General features: G+C 38.7%; 1 protein-coding gene and 1 long non-coding RNA gene across 3 annotated transcripts in view; one reads left to right on the top strand and one right to left on the bottom strand.

Annotated features, from left to right (window-relative positions):
* Positions 1-25,248, bottom strand: part of THSD4 (thrombospondin type 1 domain containing 4) — a 664,019-nt gene that overhangs the window by 597,799 nt on the left and 40,972 nt on the right. The gene's annotated exons all lie outside the window — the stretch shown is intronic.
* On the top strand, positions 1,046-17,541 carry LOC119628075 (uncharacterized). Of its 2 annotated transcripts, none has more exons than XR_012091364.1 (4): positions 1,046-1,288; positions 4,591-4,641; positions 4,954-4,984; positions 17,161-17,541. It is a non-coding gene; the product is annotated as an uncharacterized lncRNA (long non-coding RNA). The 2 variants fall into 2 exon arrangements; XR_012091363.1 differs by having other exon boundaries at positions 4,954-5,004.

Here is a 25,248-nt window from a genome sequence, read left to right as displayed (position 1 = left end):
AGGGGATGGCTCATATGTAGCCACCCTGGGTCTAGCTCCTCTAATCCTATCATGGCCTCCACAGAATAGACTCAAACCATCTGAACATGCAGAGTCCAGGAGCCCTCCACCCCAGCAGCTTGTGGGCAGGATGAGCATTAGCAACCTCTCCGGCAGCAGTTCTGAGTGTCCTCTGTAGAGCAGCAGTATGGAATGCAATGCTCAGGCCCACCGGAGACCTCCTGAATCAGACACTCACGGCCTGGAGCCCAGAATCTGTTTCAATAATGGATACATACTATCGTTGAAGAACTATCACTCTAGTGGACTTAAAAAAAAACAATGCACAGATTTTTTTTTTTTTTTTTTTTTTTTTTTTTTTTTTTTTTTGAGGCGGAGTCTCACTCTGTGGCCCAGGCTGGAGTGCAGTGGCCAGATCTCAGCTCACTGCAAGCTCCGCCTCCCGGATTTACGCCATTCTCCTGCCTCAGCCTCCCGAGTAGCTGGGACTACAGGCGCCCGCCACCTCGCCCGGCTAGTTTTTTGTATTTTTTAGTAGAGACGGGGTTTCACTGTGTTAGCCAGGATGGTCTCGATCTCCTGACCTCGTGATCCGCCCGTCTCGGCCTCCCAAAGTGCTGGGATTACAGGCTTGAGCCACCGCGCCCGGCCAATGCACAGATTCTTAAGCTCCATCAGGAGCCACTAAAACAGAACCTCTGGGGACAGAGCCCAGAAACATGTATTTTTTAAGCACCTAGTGCTGAAATGGTGCTAATGCACAGTCAGGCTTGAGTATCACTGACCTAGTATTGCTCTCTGTTGGTTTCATTTCCTCAATAGCATTACTAGAAATAATCAAACTATTCACAGAGACCTGCTTGATGATAATTACCCTGGCAAGGTGCTCAACAATGCATACAGCTGGTCACCTCCAGCAGTTCCCCTACCCTCTCAGAAGCTTATTTTCTCCATCTGCAAAATGAAGATGCTCTGATCTCACAAGACTGGGTTGCTGTGGCGACCATGGAGTGAGAGCACCTGGCTTAGGGTGTGTCCACGTGTTGAGTACTCAATGATTCTAGTTGAAAGAAAGAAAAAAGGAAGGAAGAAAGAAGGAAGAGGCAGGCACAAGACAAAATGAATCTCTCCGCTGTGCACATGGAGCCTTAGCTCTGATTCCAGTTGAGCAAATTATGAAGAAGATGATTCCCCATATGGAGCGCAGATAAACACCCTGTGGTGAGTCACTCACTCCCCGAAGGCCCTCTGAAGGATCACGCATGTCCTGACTGCACAGCCTGCTCCTGTAAGTGTATCCTTTTGTTTTGTTCCTGTCAGAAATCATGCTACAATAATTATTTTAACTGATGTTAAAAGAGCAAGCTCATGTCAACTCTTGGCTGGAGGCTTCTGGAAACCAGGACACCAGAACATCCATTTGCCTCACCCTGTCACGGGTGAAAATTTTTAATTTACCTAGGAAATTGAGCAGGCCATGGGAGAGGGGCAGGCAGCATGGTGTGATGGTTTGGAGGCAGCTTCTGCAGGTCAGATCCTCTGTCTTCAGCTGGTGGTGGGATGCCCAGTCCTACGCCAGGACCAGTTGAATCCTCCTGTTCACCTTGGCTATTTCATGCCAGTATCTCTATGGCTTCCTTCAGCCCCCAGGGTAAAGCACGAGTTCCTCACCTGCCTTTCAAGTCTTCCAGATCTGTCCCTCCCATCTCACAGCTCCCACTCTCCTCTTCCCAGAGGAAGCTCTACCTAGGTGACCCTTTGAGAGCCATGGAATATACCCTTAACTCACACGGCTCCCACACCTTTGCCAGCCTCTCTCCCTCTTTTTTGAGTCATCCTCATCCTTCGAAGCCAAGGCCAAGTCCTAGAACTAAATGAGCCTCTTCTATCACTCTCAGCCCCAGTGGCTCCCTTCCTTCTGCAAACACCTAACTCCTCTGCCTCCAATCTCTACCTTGTTTTGTAATTACCGTATTTACCTTCATCCTTTCCACCCCTTTTATCTTATGAACACTTGACAGACATGAGTAGGGCGACCTAGTAATTCATTGTGTAATCAGGATCACTTTTGAGAGTGAAAAGAGGCACTATTAATAATTGTATCAGGATAACAAGCATAAGCAACGATTGTCCCAGACAAAGCAGGATGTCTGGTTACCTTAAAATTAGTCCCGTCTTAAGTCTGTTTATATCCCTCTCAGCACCTGGGCCTTATAAACATGAGTTGATACAGTGAAATGCTGGGAACTAAATTCACTGTTGATGGAGGTTTAGGAAGATTAATCTGGCAGTGCTGTGTAGGGTAGATGAGAGCTAGAACAATAGCTCACAGTTATGAATAGAAATGAGTAAGTGACATGCTGCTTTTATTTCGTTCTCTATAGAAATGCAAATGCAGCTCAAGGGCTGATGTAAGGTTGAAACAAGCCTTGCATGAGAAATGCAGTTTGCATAGTTTAATACAATTTAATATCTACTCATGGCCAGCTACGCATCTGTCTCTAATTCCACAGCCACAGTCCTTTCAAAGTCACTGCCTTTGGATGTAAGTTTCTCAGAGAGAATGAGCCTTGTGTCCAATGCCTGGAAAGCAACAGCATTTGGCCACCAAGTTCCTCTTCATCCTCACCAAGCAGCTTTTCCTGTTTTGTTTTAGCTCCAACGTTAGGACAATGGACAAGTCAATCAGTCCAGATTACCCTGCACCAGGGAGGAGAGACACCTGACAGCTATACCCTTCACCAACATCATGGGGACAAAGGCACAAGGGTAATAGAAGCTGCAGGGAGAACGCAATTCTCATCAACCCTTGGGGTTGCCGCATTGTTTTTGCTCTGTTTTCCAGAAAGTCTTTAACGGAGGAGAAAGGGTGTGGAGGAAGGGAGGGCCTTGCCTATTAGTAGATATTTCAATGCAGTCATCACCCTCCCGCCATTCAATGTCAGGGATCAGCCCTTGCAAAGGAGCAGTCATTGGACAATGGGCACAATCAGGGCTCTGGGCTTTTCTGTCCTGCTGCACATTCGACCCGCCTTCCTCTGCTGAAAAGGCTGCTTTTCCACTAGGCATGCCCTATGTATGGAAAAAACTTCTACCTCTGGTTTGCTCTCATTTGTACCCACCCACTGCAAACTAAAATTGCATGAAGCAGGGGCCAAGACGGTTTTCCTAGTACAACGAATATCTGCCAACTCTAAATATAAAGACTTAGATCAATGATGACTAGTCAATTATGGAAACTTGAGAAAGGGGACTATTTATTTATTCCTTACCTTTCACTGAGCAGTTTAGAGGCTTTCATTGGAAATATCATTAATCACCTGAAATGCCTTGCAATAATACTGGTATCCCCATTTTACAGTTTATCATGTACTAGGCTCTGTGGTAGGTTCTGGGGATACAGACTTGAGCCAGACATAGTCTTTGCTTTCAGAGCATCTGCAGGACAAAGCAAATGTCACAGAAGTTAAGTGACTTGTTCAAGGCCCCTTGAAGTCCAGCTTGGGAGACTAAGAACTCAACATCCCTGTGGATCCTGCCAGCCCTGCCAACTTTCCCAGAGAGGCCCAGCTGTTGAGCTTAATCTCAGAGTCACCGGAACAACCACTTCAAGGTTGAATTAGTCACCCCAATCACATGGGAACATTACCTAATTAAGTGGCTCTGCCACTTGAGGGGCAAGGAGAACTGAAGTCGGATGTTGGGAAGCACAGGTTACTCTTCCACGACAACAGGTCACACGGTTGAAATCCCGGAACCATGGGCAGGACCAGGTTGTGTTAATGAGGTTCAGCTGCCCCGGCTCCCACTGCCATCCTGGCACACAAAGGTCATCTCATCCATTTGCTCCGTGTCTTCGTATATGCTATTTCACATCCCAGAATCATGGCCTCTTCCTTCTTCCCTCTGGATAATGCCTCTTTTCCCTGCATTGCATCTTATTGATTTTTTAAATTGTCCCTGGATAATTCTGACTTGGCTTTTAAGATTCAACTTAGAAATCTTCTCTTTGAGTCTCAATTTCTTCCTTTGTATAAAGGGGACAATAGTAGCTTCTACTACACAAAGTTGTTCTGAGGATTTAAAAATAGATAATGTGTAGAAAGCACAGTGCCCAGGATATAGAAAGTGTTTCATAAACATTGGTTGTCACTGTCATCATCGTCACTCTGTTCTGTGATCCCAAACTCTAGCCAGACTTTAACCATTGCAATGCACCTCCTGATTGCACTGCACTCGTTTATTCCTGTCTTCCCCATTAGGCTCCGGGCTCTTCCATGGAGGGAAGCATATCTCCAGTGCCTGGCACACAGTAGGTGTTCGATAAACCTCCTGCATTATTTGAATCAACGAATAAATCCATACTAAACAATAAGCCCTCCTCCTGCGGGTCTGTGTGTCTCTGTGACCTGTCCTCCCTGTGAAAGGCACAGGAAGAAAATAAAGGAAGAGAACAGAATGTTCTCGATGCTACTCAGAAATAGTCTCAGACAAAGATTCTACAAAATTCATTCGTACTTTGACATTTTATGGCCTTCATTTTCTCTGAGTGCTTTCTATAGATGCTGTTGTTATTTTTTTCACTCTAAGGACAATGCTCTCAAAGCCACGGTTGTAATAGAAAGTGGAAAATTAAAGCAGGCCGGGCGCGGTGGCTCAAGCCTGTAATCCCAGCACTCTGGGAGGTCGAGATGGGCGGATCACGAGGTCAGGAGATCGAGACCATCCTGGCTAACACAGTGAAACCCCGTCTCTACCAAAAAAAAAAAATACAAAAAAACTAGCCGGGCGAGGTGGCGGGCGCCTGTAGTCCCAAATACTCGGGAGGCTGAGGCAGGAGAATGGCGTAAACCCGGGAGGCGGAGCTTGCAGTGAGCCGAGATCCGGCCACTGCACTCCAGCCTGGGCGACAGAGCAAGACCCCATCTCAAAAAAAAAAAAAAATTAAAGCAGATCCACGTGGCTTCAGCACAACGAAAGCAAGGTAGGCCAAAGAGACGTCAGGTAATGCATGGATTTATGGGTCCAAATCATAACCTGTTCGCATAAACCACCAACCTCACAGGAGGAAAAAGATACCACATTTTCCAGTGCCAACATATTTTGAACAATATGCAATACAATATAATTCCAGCAAAGGCCCTTTAAATTAGGTATAATCTTTTTCCACCCTAAGATCTTTATATTTGGCTTATATGGAATCCTGTATCTGGGAAGGAGCTGAACGTGTATTAAAAGTGACCACTATTTGCTTAGAGAATTAACAGTTTTAAAGAGGTTAGTCTTAGGGAAATGTAGGCGTTAAGAAACCTGCTGCCAGCAACGTAAACTCTGTGGCCAATGGGTTTAGCTCAAAGGTTTTAATGCAATTTAAAAGGTCAGTTTACGCCTCACAGGAGACTTATCAGCAGAAGCTCAAGGTCAGCCTAAAGGCAGGGAAGAAATGGGTTTAGTGTTCAGCATAGGGAAAACCAAAAAATAGGGTTTGGAGAGTGGATGAGTCTCAGTGACATTACTACCATGAAAACAAAACAACAAAACGAAACTACTTCCATCACATTTCAGGTCAGCGTGAGGGTAATCTAATGACGGTCAGTTGTATATGACCAGGATGGAATGTAGGAGCCTAAATCTAACTAGAGCAGAAACAGGGGACAGTCCAAGGAGCAAGCCGCCACTTTCTAGAGACCAAGGGAGATGGTGCCATGTGAGCAGATGGGAGGATATGCATCACTGGGGTTCAGAACTTTGCAGCCAGATGCCTGGGTTTAAATCCATGCTTCTGCTGCTTGGTAGCAGTGGATTTAATGTCTCTATGCTGAGGTCTCCTCATCTACGAAATTGCGACAAAAATATCTGCCTTAGATGGCAAATGTGAAAAATTAACAGGCCAATCCTTATAAAGTGCTTAGCCCAGGGTCTGGGATATGGTGGCATTCGATCAACATTAACCATCTGTGTCACTCTTAACAAGGGCAAGGGGCATGGAGAACCTGGACCAAGGACCATACTGCCCCATCTCACACAGCAAGATTTCCCAAGTGTGAGATTTTGGGACACCTGCTTCTTCTCCGTAGTGATAAGCAGTAAATTCCTTAAGCTACAAGGGCTGGGAGGCTTGTCTTCAAGGGCAGCCGCAATCAGAAGTCTGAAGAAGGCTATGTGCTTTCTTCCTCTTTCCAGAAAAGCACAAGATTGAGAAGGGGGAGAATACTTTAAAGAGGAGCCCCTCCTACTACAGAGACCTCAGTATAACAGCAGAAATGACCCTGTGCCTCCAAACATATGGTTCAAGAGGCAGATCTAACACGACTCTTCAAACTCTTCATACTCTCAGATTGTGTGGGTTTCTGTGAAGCAGGCAAACTCAAGAATAAGAGAAATATTCCAGGCTTCAAAAACAAGCCCAGGGAGAAGAGAAGATGACAACATGTAACCAGCAGCCACCTTAGAATGCAGGGGGCAGCCACAGTGCTGCCTCTGCAGGAGGATTTACCAGTTTAAATAGGTGGTTCTCAAAACTGCAGGCAATTTTGTCCACAGACGGACATATTGCAAAGTCTGGGACATTTTTTGCTTGTCACAACTGAAAGAGTTTCTTACTGGCATCTATTGGGTAGAGATCATGGATGCTGCTAACATTCTAACAGGACAATCCCACAAGAAATAATTATCTGGTCCACAAAACCAACAGTTTCAAGGCTGGGGAACTCTGATGTGGATAAATCAGGCCTGGGTAGACAGTACCCATGACATTAGAAGGAAAGTGCCTTGAGAAGAAACATGTTTGGGTACCCAGCTTTAAAGAGGTTGGTCTTAGGGAAACTGATGTGCCAACAAGGTAAATTCCATGGCCTGGCATTTGTTGCAGCAACAACAGTAAAAACACCACCTACATAGTATTTACTATGAGTCAAACAATATTCTAAACCCCTTATCTGTAACTCATGCAATCCTCAAGACAACCTATGTGATAGGTACTATTGTCACCCTCATTTTACAGATGAGGAAACTGAGGCACTGGACCTTGCCCAAGGTTTAGAATTACTAAGCAGCAGAACTGAGGTATTAACCAGGAAATCTGGCTTCAGAATCTGCTCTGGTTTCGCTGTGTCCCCATCCAAATCTCATCCTAAACTGTAGCTCTCATAATTTCCACATGTCGTGGGAGGGACTGAGTGGGAGGTAACTGAATCATGGGGCGGTTTCCCCATACTGTTCTCGTGGTAGTGAATTAAGTCTCACAAGATCTGATGGTTTTACAATTGGGATTTCCCCTGCACAAGCTCTCTCTTGCCTGCCGCCATGTAAGGCATTCCTTTGCTCCTGCTTTGCCTTCCACCATGATTGGGAGACCTCCCCAACCATGTGGAACTGTGAGTCAATCAAACGTCTTTCCTTTATAAATTACCCAGTCTCAGGTATGTCTTCATTATTAGCATGAAAACAGACTAATACAGAGTCCAGGTTCACATGGTAGGCACTTGATACATGTGTGATGAGTTAATGGGGAAAAGTAAATGGACATGGCTATAAGCAAAAGCATGCATCAAATGTATAAAAAAAAACAAAGAGAATACAATTAGGAACAAAAGGACATTGACTTCTGCTCTGTTTCTCCAAACTAACCAAGGAGTGTGCATCCCTGGTAGGGAAGGAAGACAGCTGACATGGGAAGGCTCCACTTGCCAAATTCCTACGTCATCAAAAATCAGATCACATCATCACTGGGAGGAAAAGATAGACCACTAACATACAAAGACAGTGCCCAGAAGACTGTGCTATGATTCATTTTGTTCCCCAAAGACTAAGATTTGTGGCCTAAGTGATAAGTTATTCTGTCTGTCAAAACTTTGTTTTAACTGTAATCTGGCCTGGAAACATAACATAGTGGGGAATTTAGAAGTTATTTAAAAAACACCTTTTTATGGTTTGGGTTTTGTGTGTATAAGTGTGGGAGGGAATGGAAATTTTGAGAAAAAAATTAAAGTACATAAAATACTCATTTTTTCTTAGAACTATTTATAGTCCTAAAGTCACTGTGTTACGGTTGAAATGCACAAAAATATCTACTCTGTATAACTTGGGTTTATTTATAAGAAGACCACATTTAAGATATGGGTATCAGAGTAGAGTTTGTTCAGACACTAATAACAAATTTATAATGTATTTATTTTTCAATATTGCTATAAATTGAATGACAAGCTTCCAAAGGAAGGAATTTTTACTCTCAGATTGTGTAGGTTTCTGTGAAGCAGGCAAACTCTAGAACAAGAGAAACATTCATATATAGAAAAACTAAGGTTTTTTTGCCTTTGAACTTAGTAGTGATTAAATACTAAAAAGAGTTATTTAAGAAATCAGGGCAGAGGGGGTGTTATAGAGAAGGAATACTCAAAAGTCAATGTGTATCGTTTTTGCCATAAAAAATGGGTGCCGGTAGCCCCAGTTTTCCTCGTGTCTCCAGCTTACATCATCCCCAGTGTCCGCTTCCTCTGATGGTCTCTCAACATCTTCTGCAAACAGAATCTGTCACCCAAGATTTTTTTAGGTCTCATATTTCATTTCTTGATTTGGAGCTCACCCACCAGGGAACAACTCCTTTCACAATCTAGAGATGGAGGGATGTGAAGGAGGCAAGAGTTAACAATAGGAGTCAGGCAGATCTGCCTTGGTGGAAGAGGAATCATTATGGCTTCTTTCTGGTCTTCCTGTCACCAGGTTAACACTAGGATGGCCAGGACCAAGACTCCTCCACAGGAGACAGTTGGTAGATACCACTAGGATGGGAGAATGAAATACCAATTAAAGTCAAGTCAGCCAAAGTTGGGGATGGCAAAGAGGGACTCCGTCCACAGTGGAGAAGGCCATAAGCATTGGTAGAGATGTTCCTTCTATGTTCCACTTTATGCCTCCAACTCATGGGTACAAGCATACTCAGAAACAAGTCAGAAATTTGAAGGGGAATCCTGGCCCTAAACAAAGAAGAGGCTAAGATGCCAGGACTGTACCATTATTCCCAAACTAAAAGCCTGAAGATGTTCTCCTTCTGCAACATGGTAAAGGGCTTTCCAAACACAGACACAAAGTTTTAAGCTTATTGCTCCATTTTTAATAGAAGTTAGATTTTTTTCTGCTGTTGACTTTGAATCCAAGAAATTTAGAGCAGCATGAATTAGTGAACACTGAAATTCTTTTCTTAATAAGGTCTTTTTACTCCAATTTCTTTATTTTTTCATGAGTAGAAATGCTCTTAATTTTTCAGCAGCAGTCAGTTATATTTATGCCATTAGAAACAGAAGGCTTGACAAACACCAGCTGGAAGAGACACAGTGTCTGCTTTAGAATCAGCTTCCAATTCTGTAGGGGTTCTGGGCTGGACACTCTCAAATGAGAGTACGCCTTATGCTATTCTTTAAAAAGCATCTTTGTTTTCTGGTCACTCCCAAGGGGCAATCTCATGCTGTTCCAGAGACTTTTATTGCCATTTCAGTACTGGCATTTGATTCACTGCATTGTCTTCTTCCTCCTTTTCCTCCTCTTCTTTTTTTTTTAAATTGAGGTATAACATACATAAAGTTCATAAAGTATGCTCACTGTAAATGTATGAATTCTTATACTTTTAAGACCCATGTACTCCCCACCCTGGTCAAGATTTAGAATATTTCCAACACCCTGGAAGGTTCCCTCATGCCCCTCACTATTCAATAGCCACCCTCATCCCCTGTTAGTATCCAATATTCTGATTTTATTTTCATCAAAAACTATCTTTGTCTATTCTTGAACTAAATATACGTGGAGTGATACTGTACATACTTTTGCATCTGGCTTCTTATTGCCAATATAATGGCTCTGAAATTATTTTGGTTGTTGCTCATATCAGTAGTTCATTTTAAACAGCTTCATTGAGGTATAATTGACACATAATCAATTATACATATTGGAAGTGTACAATTTGATAAGTTTTCTCATATGTAGTCACCCATGAAAGCACCACCACAATCAGATAACGCACATATCCATCACCCAAAAGTTTTTGTATCTGTTGGTAATCCTCATTTCTTCCCTTACTCTCATCCCTCCTAAACACTGAACATCTTTTTATTTGCTTATTGACCATTTGTATATCTTCTTTGGAGAAATGTCTATTCAAGTACTTTGCTCATTTATGAATTATGCTGTTTGCTTTGCTGTTGTTGAATTTTAGAAGTTCTCTATACACTCTGGATATCAATCCCTTATCAGCTATATGATTTGCAAATACTTTCTACCATTCTGTGGGTTGCCTTTATACTCTGTGGATAGTGTCTTTTTGAGGTACAAAATTTTAATATTCATGAAGTCTAGTTGGCTATTTTTCTTTTGTTCCTGGTGCCTTTGGTGTCATATCCAAGAAATCATTGCCAAAACCAATATCATGAAGATTTTGCTCTATGTTTTCTTCTAAGAGTTTTATAGTTTCAGGTTTTACATTGAGATATTTGATTCACTTTGAATTAATTTTTATACATGATGTCTTTTCCCACTGAATGGTCTTGGCACCATTGTCAAAAATCATTTGATCATATATTCTAGGGTTTAATTCCGGGCTCTCTATTCTATTCCATTGATCTCCATGTCTGTCTTTATGCCAGTGTCACACTGTTTTGATTACTATAGCTCTGCAGTAAGTTTTGAAATCAGAAAGTATGAGTCCTCCAACTTTGTTATTTTTTCAAGATTATTTTGACTATTTGGGGTCCTTTGAGACTCCATATAAATTTCAGAATGGCTTTTTTCTATTTCTTTCAAATAGAAAATTGTCCATATATATGTATAAAAATCAATTGTCCATATATATATGTGTATGTGTGTGTATGGGTCTATTTTTATGCTCTATTCTATTCCATTATCTATTTTGGGATTTTGATAGGAATTGCATTAAATCCATAGATTGTTTTGCATAGTACTGATATCTTAACAATATTAAGTTTTCCAATTCATGAACATGGGATGTCTTTATACTTATTTATGTCTTCTTTAATTTCTTTCAGCAATGCTTTGTAGTTTTCATTGTACAAGTTTTTCACCTCCTTGATTAAGTTAATTGCCAAGTTCTTTATTCTTTTGATGCTATTGTAAATAGAATTGTTTACTTGATTTGCTTTTCAGATTGATCTTTTTAGTGTATAGAAATGCAATTGATTTTTGTATGTTGACCTTGTATCCTGCTACTTTGATGAATTCATTTATTAGTTCTAACAATCTCTTTGTGGATATTTTAGGGTTCTACATAGAAGATCATATCATCTGTGAAGAGAAAAAGTATTCCTTCTTCATTTCCAATTTGGAAGCCTTTTATTTCTTTTTCTTGCCTAATTGCTTTTCCTAGAACTTCCAGTTCTGTATTAAATAGAAGTGGCAAAAGTGGGCATCCTTATTTTGTTCTTGCTTTCACCATTGAGTATGATGTTCACCGTAGGTTTTTCTTATACGGTCTTTATTATGTTGGAGTAATTTCCTTCTATTCTTAGGTTGTTAAGTCTGAGTTAGTTTTTGTATATTGTACAAGATATGGATTGAAGTTCACATTTTTGTTAAAAAGACTACTTTTCTCATTTATAAAAAATCAATTGTCCACATATATATATGTGTAGGACTATTTTCATGCTCTATTCTATTCCATTATCTATTTGCTTATCTTTACACCAGTAATATGCTATCTTGATTACTGGAGCTAATAATATATAGATTACGGAGTACAAGTCTTGCAATTTTCTTCTTCTTTTTAAAATTTGTTTTGGCTATTCTAGGGCTTCTACATTTTCATAAGAATTTTTTTAATCAGTTTGTCAATTTATATTAAAAGTCTGCTAAGAATTTTATTGGAATTGTGTTAAATGTATAGGTCAATTTGAAGAGAATGGTTATCATAACAATACTGAGTTTCTTGACCCATAAACATCGTACATTTATCCATTTATTTGATTTTTTTTGATTTTTTTTTTTTTTGAGACTGAGTTTCACTCTGTCACCCAGGCTGGAGTGCAGTGGCATGATCTTGGCTTACTGCAACCTCTGCCTCCCAGGTTCAAGCAATTCCCTTGCCTCAGCCTACTGAGTAGCTGGGATTACAGGCGTGTGCCACCACACCCTGCTAATTTTTGTACTTTTAGTAGAGATGGGGTTTTGCTATGTTGGCCAGGCTGGTCTCGAACACCTGACCTCAGGTGATCCACCCACTTCAGCCTCCCAAAGTGCTGGGATTACAGGCGATATTTGAATATTTTTAGGATTCCATTTTATTTCATTTCTGGCATATAAGCTAAAATGCTTTATTTTGTCACTTTGATGGCTGTTTTACGGTTTATAAACTTACATCTTTAACTTATCACAGTATACCTTCAAGTAACGTGATACCATTTTACATGCATCATAATAAGAACCTTATAATATCATACTTCCTTTTATGATAGTCTTCCAATTCATGAACATGGCATGTCTTTATACCTACTTATGACTTCTTTAATTTCTTTTAGCAATGCTTTGTAGTTTTCATTGTACAAGTTTTTCACCTCCCTAATTTATCCTTTTCTGGCATTTATACTATTACTGTCATACATAATTTACTTATACATATATTATAAACTCTACAACAGATGACTATTATTTGTATTTAAAGAGTCAATCTTTAAAAGATGCTTAATTTAGGAGAAATTTTTAAAATATAGTTACCTATGTAGTTATCATTTTTGGTGCAGTTATTCCTTTGAGAAGATCCATATTTCCATCTGATATTTTCCTTCTGCCTAAAGAACTTCCTTCAACAATTCTATGGGGCAGGTGTAGTGTAGCATTTGTATGTCTGAAAATGTATTTTACCTTCATTTTTAAAAGATATTTTTGCTGGGTATGAGATGTTAGGTTAACAATTTTATTCTTTTAGTACTTTAAAGATGTTGCTTCACTTGCATGAATGACAGGAGGCAGAGAATTTACTGTCATTCTTAACTTTGTTCCCATGTATGTAATATGTCTATTTTTCCTAAGGGCTTTTAAAATTTTTTTCTGTATCGGTGGTCTTGAGCGATTTGATTATGATGTGACTTGATGCCATTTTTTTTTCATGTTTCTAATACTTGGAGTTTATTCACATTCTTGGATTTACAGTTTTCATCAAGTTTGGAAACTTTTCTATTATTTTTTCAAATATTTTTTCTGTCACTCCTATCTCTTCTCCTTTTGGTACTCTAATTGCCCATATATTAGCCAACCTGAAGTAGTCCCAGAGTTCACTGATGCTCTGTTCATCTTTTTTGAATTCTATTTTTCCTTTTTATATTTCACTTTGGAGAGTTTCTGCTGTAATATCTTCAAGTTCACTTGTTTTTTTCTTCTGCAATGTCTAATCTGTCATTAATCCTATCCAGTATATTTTTCATCTCAGATCTTGTCATTTTCATCTCAAGAAGTTAGATTTGGGTGTCTTTTTAATATCTTCCATGCTTCAACTTAACTTTATGAATATATGGAATATGGTTTTAGTAATTTTTAATATCTTTGTTTCCATATTCTAAAATATGTGCCAGTTCTGAATTGCTTTTAATTTGAGTGATTATTCTCCTCATTATGGGGAATAATGTTAATATTTTTCTGCTTCTGTGCAAGCCTGGTAATCTTTGACTAAATGCTAGACATCTTGAATTGTACCTTGTTGGGTGCTGGATATTTTTATATTCCCATACTTTGTGCTAGGATACAGTTAAGTTATTTAGAAACAGATTAATCATTTCAGTATAGATGTTATAATTTATTAGATCCAGAGTAGGACACAGTCTAGGGTTAACTATTCCCCCAATACTGAGGGGAAAGCTTCCTGAGCATTCTATTCAATGCCTCCTGGATTATGAGTTTTTAAAGTATGCCTAGTGGGAACAGTCACTGTTCTTGGTCCTGAATGAATGTTGGGCACTGTTCTTTTTCATTCTCTTGGAAGATTCTTTCCTCAACCTCAGATTGTTTCCTCAAATGTGTGTGCTGATCACTCGTATGCTGCATCCTTATGGAGGATCTCCGCAGAGCTCCATAGTCTTCTGTCTGTGTAGTTCTCTCCTCTCTGGTACTCTGTCCTGCAGACCATCATCACTTGGTCTTGCTGGACTCTTTTTTTTATTTTTTCCTAGACAAAGTCTCACTCTGTTGCCCGGTGAGATCTCAGTTGACTGCAACCTCTGCCTCCAGGGTTCAAGAGATTCTCCCGCTTCAGCCTCCCGAGTAGCTGGGATTACAGGCACTCATCATTATGCCTGGCTAACATTTGTACTTTTGGTAGAGATGGGGTTTCACCATGTTGGCCAGTCTGGTCTTGAACTCCTGACCTCAGGTGATCCGCCTGCCTTGGCCTTCCAAAATGCTGGGATTACAGGCTTGAGCCACCATGCCCAGCCATCTTGCTGGACTCTTAAGTCTATCTCCTTAACTCAAGATGTCTGACAGGTTCTGCCTAGCATACCCCTCCCTGCAGCAAGACTAGGAAACTCCCAAGGCAGTAAGCTGGGGACATTTTATGACTCAATTCCTTTATTTTCTATCTCTGAGTGATAACTATCTTTTGTTGTCTAAAGTTCCAGGTTTTGAAAAACATTATTTCATATATGTTATCTGGGTATTTTTGGTTGTTTCAAGTGAGAAGGTAAATCCAATCCTTGCTGCTTTATCTTGGCTAGAAACAAGTTATTATCTCTTTACTGTTGTTTGGTTTTCTCTTGTATAAACATACTATAATGTATTTCTCCATTCTCTTATTGACGGACTTTTGGGTTATTTCCAGTTTGCAGTTATTGTAAATGAAATTACTATGAATACTGTTATCCATGTGTTTTGGTGGATACATGTCCAAATTTATCTTGGCTAAATACCTAGGAATACAGTAGCCAGATTATAGCATGGCCAATGTTTAGCTTTAAGATACACTGACAGTTTTTCAAAGTGGTTTACCATTTAAACTCCCACCAGCAGTGTATGAAAGTTCCAATTGCTCCCTATCCTCACCAACACTTGGTAGTGTTTTTCATTTCAGCCATTCTGATAGTGTCACACTGAGATTTTAATTTGTAGTTACCTAAGGACTAATGATTTTGATTGACTACCTTTTCATATGCTTAGCAGCTATTTGGATATCCCCTCATATGAACTGTCTGTTTAAGCCATTCAAATTGAATGGCTTAACTTTTTCTTAATGATCTGTAGGGGTTCTTTATATATTCTGAATACAAATCTTTTACCAAATATATTGTTGTAATGTCTTTATCCTGTCCATGGTTTATCTTTTCACCCTTTTTATGATGTGTTTCCATTTTTAAACATCCTCAACTCAAATGTAGTACAATTCTTTTATGGTTACTGATTTTTTTTTTTTTTTTTTTTTTTTGGTTACTGACTTTTGTATCTTGTTTAAGAACCTTTGCCTACCTGAAATTATGAAGCTATTCTCATATGTTTTCCTCTAGGTGCATTACTGTTTTTTCCTTTCTTCCTATTGAATATAGAAGCAATAATTTGAGTTTTATGTAACCTGAAATCTTTTCCCTTCTATAGGCTTTCTGTTCAACATCCAACTGCAAGACATTGTCAAGGGGCAATCTAAAGTCACTGGTTGCACATCCTACTGCATTAATTGTGCCTGTAACCCATCACGAGGTCCTCCGCTGTTCGCATTGTGACTTGCTTATCGGTTAGCAAGACAAATATTTTACCTCACCCTTATTTCATTCTGCAGTATCTCTGTTCTCTTAGAGTTTCTATAAATAACAGTTTAAAAAAGCAGTTCCCCTTGGCTGGTGGCCGTGACAATGAGATTTTAGTTCCTCTAGTTTTCATTGTTTCTAAATTCTCTATAATAAACATAAGTATTTTTAATTTAAAAAGTTAACAAAAAAAGTTTGAACAGTTGTGATTAAAGTGTATGTATGATTTTTAATATATGGAACTAAAAAATACAATGTCTTACAATCTTTTCTGCGTACAGTATGTTGACCATACACATTATGACTTGTAAAACAACTTGTTCGTGGAGTGTCTGCTGGGCAGACAGTAGAACAGTTCATTAATTTTAAAGCATTCTACAATGGACATATTTTCCCTTACTAATAACTTATTGTTTTATTAAAGTCTTGCTCAAGTTTTTTCTTACTCTTGGTTTCACTTTATCCATAAATGAAGCCACAGAAAGTTTTAAAAATATAGTCATTTGCCAAGTATCTTTAATTAATTGCCAAGAATGGAAGTTGAACAGCTCTTTGTGATACTGTTCATATTGCAGGAACATGAGGACGACTTCTAGGCAGAAACATCTGGAAAGAGCTACTTAAACTCTGCACCAGGGTCCTCTTTTCCTGCACTGTTATGGGACAGTTTTTGCAGAGATGTATCAAGTCACCCAAGCAGCATGTGGAAATGCATAGTTTACTTGACAGCATTTACAAATTATGTCTTTTCCTCAGAATAACTTACACTGTAGAAATGCTTCCATATGCTAAAGTTGGACACACCATTGTGCTGAGAAAAAAAAGTGATGTCTTTTAGTAGCAGTTTTCATATACATACTAAACTACAGTGTATACAAATTAATAATGTTGTCTCTTAAGAATTTACCATAAATGGTTGTCTAATTCTTTATGCCCCAGCTGTCTGCTAAAGACTGCAAGTAGATTTTGCCACAAAACAATGGGTCAGCAAAAATTCAATTACGATTATCTAAGTAATGAAAACAATTTGATCACAATCGTAAGTCTCATGCTTTGATGAAAAAAATACTTTTTCCCAAAATCTTCTGTGTTTCTTAAAGTCCCAGGAGCAGAAAATTTCCAACTTCAAATTCCAAAACATGTATACTTGCAGTTAACGCCTTTCTATCCTGACTTTAGAGCAAGAGTTGGCAAACTGTGTCCCATGGGCCAAATCTGGCTCACCACCTGTTTTTGTAAATAAAGTTTTATTGGAACACAGCCATGCTTATTCATTTACACATTGTCTATGGCTGCCTTTGTGCTGCAAAAGCACAATTGAAGAATTGTGACAGACTTGATAGCACAGAAAGTCTAAAATGTTCACAACAACCCTTTATTTAAAAACATGTTGACTCCTGTTTTAATAAGCATCTCCTCATTTCACATCTTGCAGGAAAAAATGGATGTTACTACTGCTAGTACTGCTTCTGCTGCCAAGTTTTTGAGCACATAACCAGGATGATAGCCACAGTTCCACAAAGCTCTGATAAAACATCAAAAAGAAACTCACCACCAAGGAAAGCAGTGAATCCTTTCTTGTCTTGAGTGAATGGCAATGATCTTTGTGGCCAAGATAACAAGTACACATATTTATTATATTCAAAAACTATTCTAAAATGTATGTTCTCTATATAAAGTAATCTCCACATGATTCTGAGGAAAAGGTTTAATCTATCTTTCTACTACAAAGTTCTTAATGCTACTTTGACAAGGAGGTACCATATCCCAAGATGTGATACTTTTTGCTCAGTTTTTAAATTAAACATTCTAGAGTAACTTATAGAGTGATGTCAGCATGATGGCCAACTAGAGTTGCATGACACAAAAAGGTACCAAAACAATAAATAAACTATGCTTTGACTGGAGTTACTGATGAAGTACACTGGAAAGCACCGGGGGAGCAACAAAATTTCTATAGAGCATGGAAGCCCAGGATAGCACCACAGACAGGGAAATGAGATATCCTCCCTCTGCCATATGCTATCCCCCACCAGGATCAGCTCAGAGCCAGGGAAACTTCTTCTCATGGGGAAAAAGTAAGCTGGAATCCTTCGCCCCGTCACCTCCACAGACAGGAACAGTCATTGCTATAAAAGGGTCTCCCGGTACTTACAGGACCAGAAACCCGCGTGGAGAGTTACTGGGAGTTCATGTGGCTGCATTGCCCCAGAACAGGAACCACTTTGGCATTCCAACCCCCATGACCTAACCTGCTACAGCATGGTGCCATCTTGAAACTTGACCCATTGCTGGAGTGCATCTTGTGTTGAGGGTCAGTAGCCACCAATCCCCTCCATCTCTGAGGTTCCACTGTCATTCCACTACATTCATAAGGGTGCCTGCAGCACCAATACGCCAGCTGCTCAGAGCCTAGGCCCAAAGGAACAACCAAGACCACAACATCTGAATTCATCAGGTACCCTATTCCCCAGGGAAACAAGCAAACCTTCACAGTGGGGAAACCCTGTGAAGTCACCCAGTTCATGTGCTCTCACACCCATCATAACAGCCAGCTTGAAAGTGGCTCTACCCACTGGTGAGATCCTGGCACAGCTGCCCAGCCACCTCTGGTCCAATAGCTAGCCTAGAGATGTCTCACCTCCCTCTCCCTGCAGAGAAAGCACCACGTAACCACTCAGGCCCCCCTCCACACACCCTTGGCCTCACAGCTTGACTGGAGGTGGCCCAGAAAGAGCCCCATGCAGCCACGCAGCACACCACACCACAACTCAACAGCCAGTGCAGCAGTGGCTCCACCTTCCTGGAAAGCCCACCAAACAGCCTGCTGGCCCACCACACCCACACGTGCTTAGCCTGACAAGCAACCTGGCACCCCTACTGCCAGCAAACCTGCACCACTGCATCACAAATTCCTACAGCCTAGGCCATTGAGAAAATTGCAGACACCACAGATGAGGATCACAGTTGAAAAATCTGTACAGAGACCATGTTACTGAATCCACCCAGAACCAAAGTCAACATACCATTCCTGACCAACACCTCAGGATCCATCTGCAGGGAAAAGGCTCTTCCTACGAAAGTTAATCCATAAAATTACAAAAATGACTGTTTTACTAGATGCACAGACATCAACATAGGGATACAAGAAACATGAAAAAGCAAGGAAATATTGTACCCCTAAAGGAGCATAATGAGTCTTCATTAACTGACCCCAAAGAAAAGGATATTTATGAAATGCCCAAAAAGCAATTCAAAATAATGATTTTAAGGAAACTCAGTAAGATACAAAAGAATACAGAAAAACAAGTCAATGAAATTAGGAAAACAATTCATAAGCTGAATTAGAAATTCAATAAAGAGACAGATACATAAAAAAGAACCAAATAAATCTTAGAGCTAATGAATTCAATGAATGAATTAAAAAATACAATTAAGAGCTTCAACAACAGACCAGATCAAGCAGAAGAAAGAATTTCTGAACTTGAAAGCAAGCCTTTTGAAATAACCCAGTCGGAAGGGAAAAAAGAAATAAGAATTAACAAGAACAAAGAAAGCACATGGGACTTATGGGACACCATTAAAGGAACAAATATTTGCATTATAGGACTTCAGAAAGAGAAGAAACAGAGAAAGGCACAGGAAATCGATTTAACCAAAACAACAATACTCTCTAAGTCTTGGGAGAGATGTAGACATCCATATTCAGGAAGGTCAAATGTCTTTAGTGAGATTCAACCCCCAAAAATCCTCTCTGAGGCACATTACAAACAAACTGCCAAAAGTCAAAGACAGAATTCTAAAAGCTTCAAGAGAAAAACATCAAGTTACATATAAGTTACATGTAAGAGTACCTCCATTAGACTACCAGCAGATTTTTTTTTTTAGCAGAAACCTTGCAGGCCAGGAGAGAATGAAATGATCTATTCAAAGTGTCGAAAGAAGAATAAACTGTCAACCAACTAAGACTACTATTTCCAGCAAAGCTGTTTTTCAGAAATGAAGAAGAAATAAAGGTCTTCCCAGACAAGCAAAAACTGAGAGAATTCATCGAGAAATCCTTATGGAATTGCTATAGCTGGAAACAGAAAGACAATAATTACCATCATGAAAACATGTGAAAATACAAAACCAGTCTGGGTAAATCCATAGTCATACTCTGAATACCCTAGTGCTGTAATGGTGTTATGAAAATCTTTCAGTTCTCTAGTATGAAGGTTTAAAGCCAAAAACAGTCAAAAACATCAACAACTACAATTAGTGGCTGAGGAACATACAAAAGATATAGATGTAAATTAAGGCAACCAAAACACAAATTGGGGTGAAGGAAAAATGTAAAGTACTTTAATGCAACTAAAGTTAAGTTGTTTTAAGCTTGAAATAGTCTATTATAACTGTTTATGCTACTCCCATAGTAACCACAAAGAAAGAAATTACAACAGATACACAAATAAACATGAGAAAAGAAACAAAGCTTAGCACCACAGAAACCCACTAAACCACACATGTAAACAAGCAAGGAAGAAAGAAACAAAGGATCTTCAAAATAACCAGGAAACAATTAACGAAATGGCAGAAAACCTTACCTATCAATAACAACCTTGAGTGTAAATGGATTAAATGCTCTAATTTAAAAAAATAGAGTGGCTGAATGGATTAAAAAAAAACAAGATCCAACTATATGGTGCCTAAAAGAAATTCACCTCGCCATTAAAGACAAACACAGACTGAAAGTGAAGAGGTAGAAAAACATATTCCATGCAAACGGAAACCAAAGGCAAGCAGGAGCAGCCATTCTTACATCAGATGAAATAGACTTGAAATCCAAAACTGTAAAAAGAAGGTCATTATATAATGATAAAGGGGTCACTTCAATAGGAGGATATAATTATAAATATGTATGCACCCAACACTGGAGCATCTAAATATATAAAGCAAATATTGTTATATCAATATTAGAGATAGACTGCAATACAATGGTAGAAGGAGTCTTCAACACCCCACTTTCAACAACAGACAGATCACCCAGACAGACAATCAACAAAGAAAAGCTGGACTTAGACTGCATCATAGACCAAATGGACCTAACAGATAATTACAGAACATTCCGTCCAAGAGATGCAGAATACACATTCTTCTCAATTGCACATGGAACATTCCCCAGTTAGATCACATGTCAGGCCACAAAACAAGTCTTAACAAATTTAAAAAGATAATGTAACATGTATCTTTTCACACCACCATGGAGTAAAACTAGAAATCAACAAGAAAATCTTTGAAAACCTTACAAATACATGAACATTAAACAACATGCTTCTAAATAACCAGTAGGTCAATGAAGAAATTAAAAGGGAAATTTAAAAATTCCTTCAGACAAGCAAGAATGGTTAATAGGTTTTTTGGTGCTTTTCCCCATTACCTCCTGTAACTCCTACTTCAAAAAACAAGAATAAATAATTTAACCATGAATTTCAAGAACAAAAACTAAACCCAAAATTGGTAGAAGGCAGGAAATAATAAAGCTCAGAGTAGAAATGAATGAAAGACACACACACAAAAATTAAAGATCAAAAAATAAAGAGTTTGTGTTCTGAAAAGGCGAACAAAATTGACAAACTTTAGGTACACTAACTAAGGGAAAAAAAGAGAAAAGACTCAAATAAATAAAATCAGGTATGAAAAACGAGACATGACAACTGATAAACAGAAAAAGACTACTATGAACAACTATACAATAAATTTAAGAACACAGAAGAAATGGATAAATTCCTGGACATATACAACCTACCAAGATTAAATTATGAAAAGACAGGAAATCTGAAGAGATCGATAGCATGTAAGGAAGTTGAATCAGTAATAAAATGTCTTTAATCAAAATAAAACCCAGGACCAGATGGCTTCACTGCTCTATTCTACAAACAATTTAAAGAAGAACCAACACCAATTCTCTTCAAACTATTCCAGAAAATTGAAGAAGGGGAAATACTTCCAAGTTCATTTTACAAGACCAGCATTATCCTGATCCCAAAACTAGACAAGGATACAACAAAAAAAGAAAACTGTAAGCCAATATTTCTGATGAACATAGATGCAAAAATTCTCAAAAACACACTAGCAAACTGAATTCAATAGGATATTATAAAGATTATTCACTAATATCAAGTGAGATTCATCCCAGGGATGGAAGGATGATTCAACATATGTAAATCAATACATGTGACACACCACATGAACAAAAAGAAAGACAAAAACCATATGATCATTTCAAAAGATGCAGAAAAAGCAACTGACAAAATTCAACATTCCTTCATGATAATAACCGTCAACAAATTAAGTATAGAAGGTATGTACCATAACACAATAAAGGTCATATATGACAAAGCCACAGCTAACATTATACTGGATAATGTATACTGAATAGTATAAATTATATTAACATTATACTGAGCAAAGCTTTCACCTTTTCCTCTAAGAACAGGAACAAGGTAAGGATGTCCACCTTCACCACCCTAATCAACATAGGGAATCCTAGCCAGAGTAATTAGGCAAGAGAAAAAAATAAAGGGCATCCAAATTGGAAAGAAGGAAATCATATTGTCCCTGTTTGCAATGACACAATCTTACATACAGAAAACTCTAAAGACTCTACCAAAAAACTCTTAGAACTAATTAATTCAGTAAAGTCAGAGGACACAAAAAATCAAAATTCAAAAATCAGTAGCATTTCCGTATGCTAACTACAAACTATCTGAAAAAGAAATCGAGAAAATTATTCCAATTATAATAGTATACACAAACTAAAATAAGATACGTAGGAATAAACTTAAGTAAGGAGGTAAAAGATCTCTACATTGAAAACTTTAAAAACAATGGAATAATATCCCATGTTCATAGATTGGAAGAATTAATATTGTTAAAATGGCCATGCAAGCCAAAGCAATTTACAGATTTAATGTAGTTCTTATCAAAATAATAATGACATTATTCACAGAAATTGAAAAAATAATCCTAAAATTCATATGGAACCACAAAAGACCCGAAATAGCCACAGTAATCCTGAGCAAAAAGAAGCATCACACTACCTGACTTCAAAATATACTACACATCTGCAGTAACCAAAGCAGCATGCTACTGGCATGAAACAGACACACAGGCCAATGGAACAGAATAGAGAGGCCAGAAATGAATTCACACACCACCTGATTTTCAACAAAGCTGCCAGGAACACATATTGAGGAAAAGACAATCTCTTCAATAAATAATGCTGGGAAAACTAGATATCCACCTGAGAAGAAGAGACTAGACCCCTACCTACTAAGACCAACTAAAAATGGATTAAAGATTCAATACAAAACCCAAAATTATGAAACTACTAGAATAAAACATAAGGGAAATGCTTTATGACACTGGACTGAGCAAGGATTTTAGAAATAAGATCTCAAAAGCACAGGAAACAAAAGCAAAGATAAACAAATGGAATGACATCAAACTTTGCTTCTGCACAGCAATGGAAACAGTGAAGTGAGGGGGTGTAAATTTCCACAATAAACTGAAAAGACAACGTACAGAATGGGAGAAAATACTTGCAACTATACATCTGACAAGGGGCTAATATCCGGAATATATAAGGAACTTAAATAACTCAACATCAAAAACAAAACAAAGCAAAACAAAATCAACAATCTGATTAAATAGGCAAATGATCTGAATAGACATTTATCAAAAGAAGACATACAAATGACCAAAAAATATATTTTCAAAGGCTCAACATCACTAATCATCAGGGAAATGCAAATCAAAACCACAGTGAGATACCACCTCCCTCCAGTTAGAACAGCTATTATCAAAACGACAAAAGAAAACAAGTGTTGGCCAGGTGCGGTGGCTCCTGCCTGTAATCCCAACACTTTGGAAGGCTGAGGTGGGTGGATCACCTGAGGTCAGGAGTTCAAGACCAGCCTGATCAACATGGAGAAACCCTGTCTCTACTAAAAATACAAAATTGGCCAGATGTGGTGGTACATGCCTGTAATCCCAGCCACTCAGGAGGCTGAGGCAGGACAATCACTTGAGCCCAGAAGGCGGAGGTTGCAGTGAGTTGAGATCGCGCCACTGCACTCCAGCCCGGAAAGGCCATGCAAGACTCCATCAAAAAATACATAAATAAATAAAGATAAAAGATAAAACAAGTGTTTGGTAAGGACATGGAAGAAAACGAATACTTACGTACTGTTGGTGGGACTGTAAATTAGTACAGCCACCATAGACAACATTAGGAGGCTCCTTAACAAACTAAAAATAGAACCACCATAGGATCCAGCAATCCCACTATTGCATATATATCCAAAGGAAATGAAATCAGAATGTTCAAGAAACATCTGTGCCCCTATGTTTACTGCAGCACTATTCACATTAACCAAAGTATGGATTCAGTCCAAGTGTCCAACAACAAATGAACAGCAAAGAAAATGTGGTGTATATATACACAATGGAAATATTATTTGGCCACTAAAAAGAATGAAATCTTTTCATTTGGGACAACATGGATGGACCTGGAGGTTATTATGTTTAAAGTGAAATAAGCTGGACACAGAAAGACAAATATCACAGATCTCACTCATATGTGGAATCTGAAAAAAAAAAAAAGAGTTGATATAGAGGCAGAAAGGAGAACAGAGGTTACCAGAGACTGAGGAGAAGAGGGGAAAGAAAAGAGGGGAGAGTGGGGAGAGGTTGGTCAATGGGTACAAAGTTACCAAAGACAGGGGGAGTAAGTTCTGGTATTCTATTACACAGTAGCTTGATGATGGTTAACGGTAAGGTATTATATATGACAAAATTGCTAGAAGAGAGGCTTTTCAATGTTCTCACCACAAAAAAAAAAAAAAGATAAATGCATGAGGTGACTAGAATGCTAAATACCCTGATTTGATCATTATATAATACACATGTATTGAAACACCAAATTGTATACATAAATCTGTACAATTACTACATCAATTAAAAAATTTTAATAATAAAATAACTTATAAATCTTTTTTTCCCCATTTCTCAGAGCAAACACTTGAAGAAAGATGAGAGTGATACCTATTTGGGGACCTTTTGTTCAGGTTACTCACATATCATTCAGGTTAACTTGAAAAATTACAGGAGACAGCAAAGTAAATTGATCATGTATAAGGTATTTTCAGTTATGATAGCCTATGTGAGCAACAACAACAAGAGGAACACAGTAAATTGATTCAACTGTTAGGATTAACAAACCTGATAATTCTAAACATTAATAAATAATATAACTTCATAATAAAAGTAGGCAGTTGTCCTTTCTGAGTCCTGATATTATGAATAGAGATGATGTAGCAGAGTAAGCAGGGTTGGGGGGGGGGTGCAAATTTCCAGGTGAATCCAATGAAATGATGCTTAGACCTTGGCCAGGTTTTCCATTCAGTCAGTCATTCAACAAGGATTTTATTGAGCACCTACAACATGCCAGGCTCTATTCTAGGAGCTGGGAATAGGGCCA

Source organism: Chlorocebus sabaeus, chromosome 26, assembly GCF_047675955.1.
Source record: "Chlorocebus sabaeus isolate Y175 chromosome 26, mChlSab1.0.hap1, whole genome shotgun sequence".
Classification (NCBI taxonomy): Eukaryota; Metazoa; Chordata; class Mammalia; order Primates; family Cercopithecidae; genus Chlorocebus; species Chlorocebus sabaeus.
Note: the sequence above shows the minus strand (reverse complement) of the source record. Positions and strands in the feature narration are given on the sequence as shown.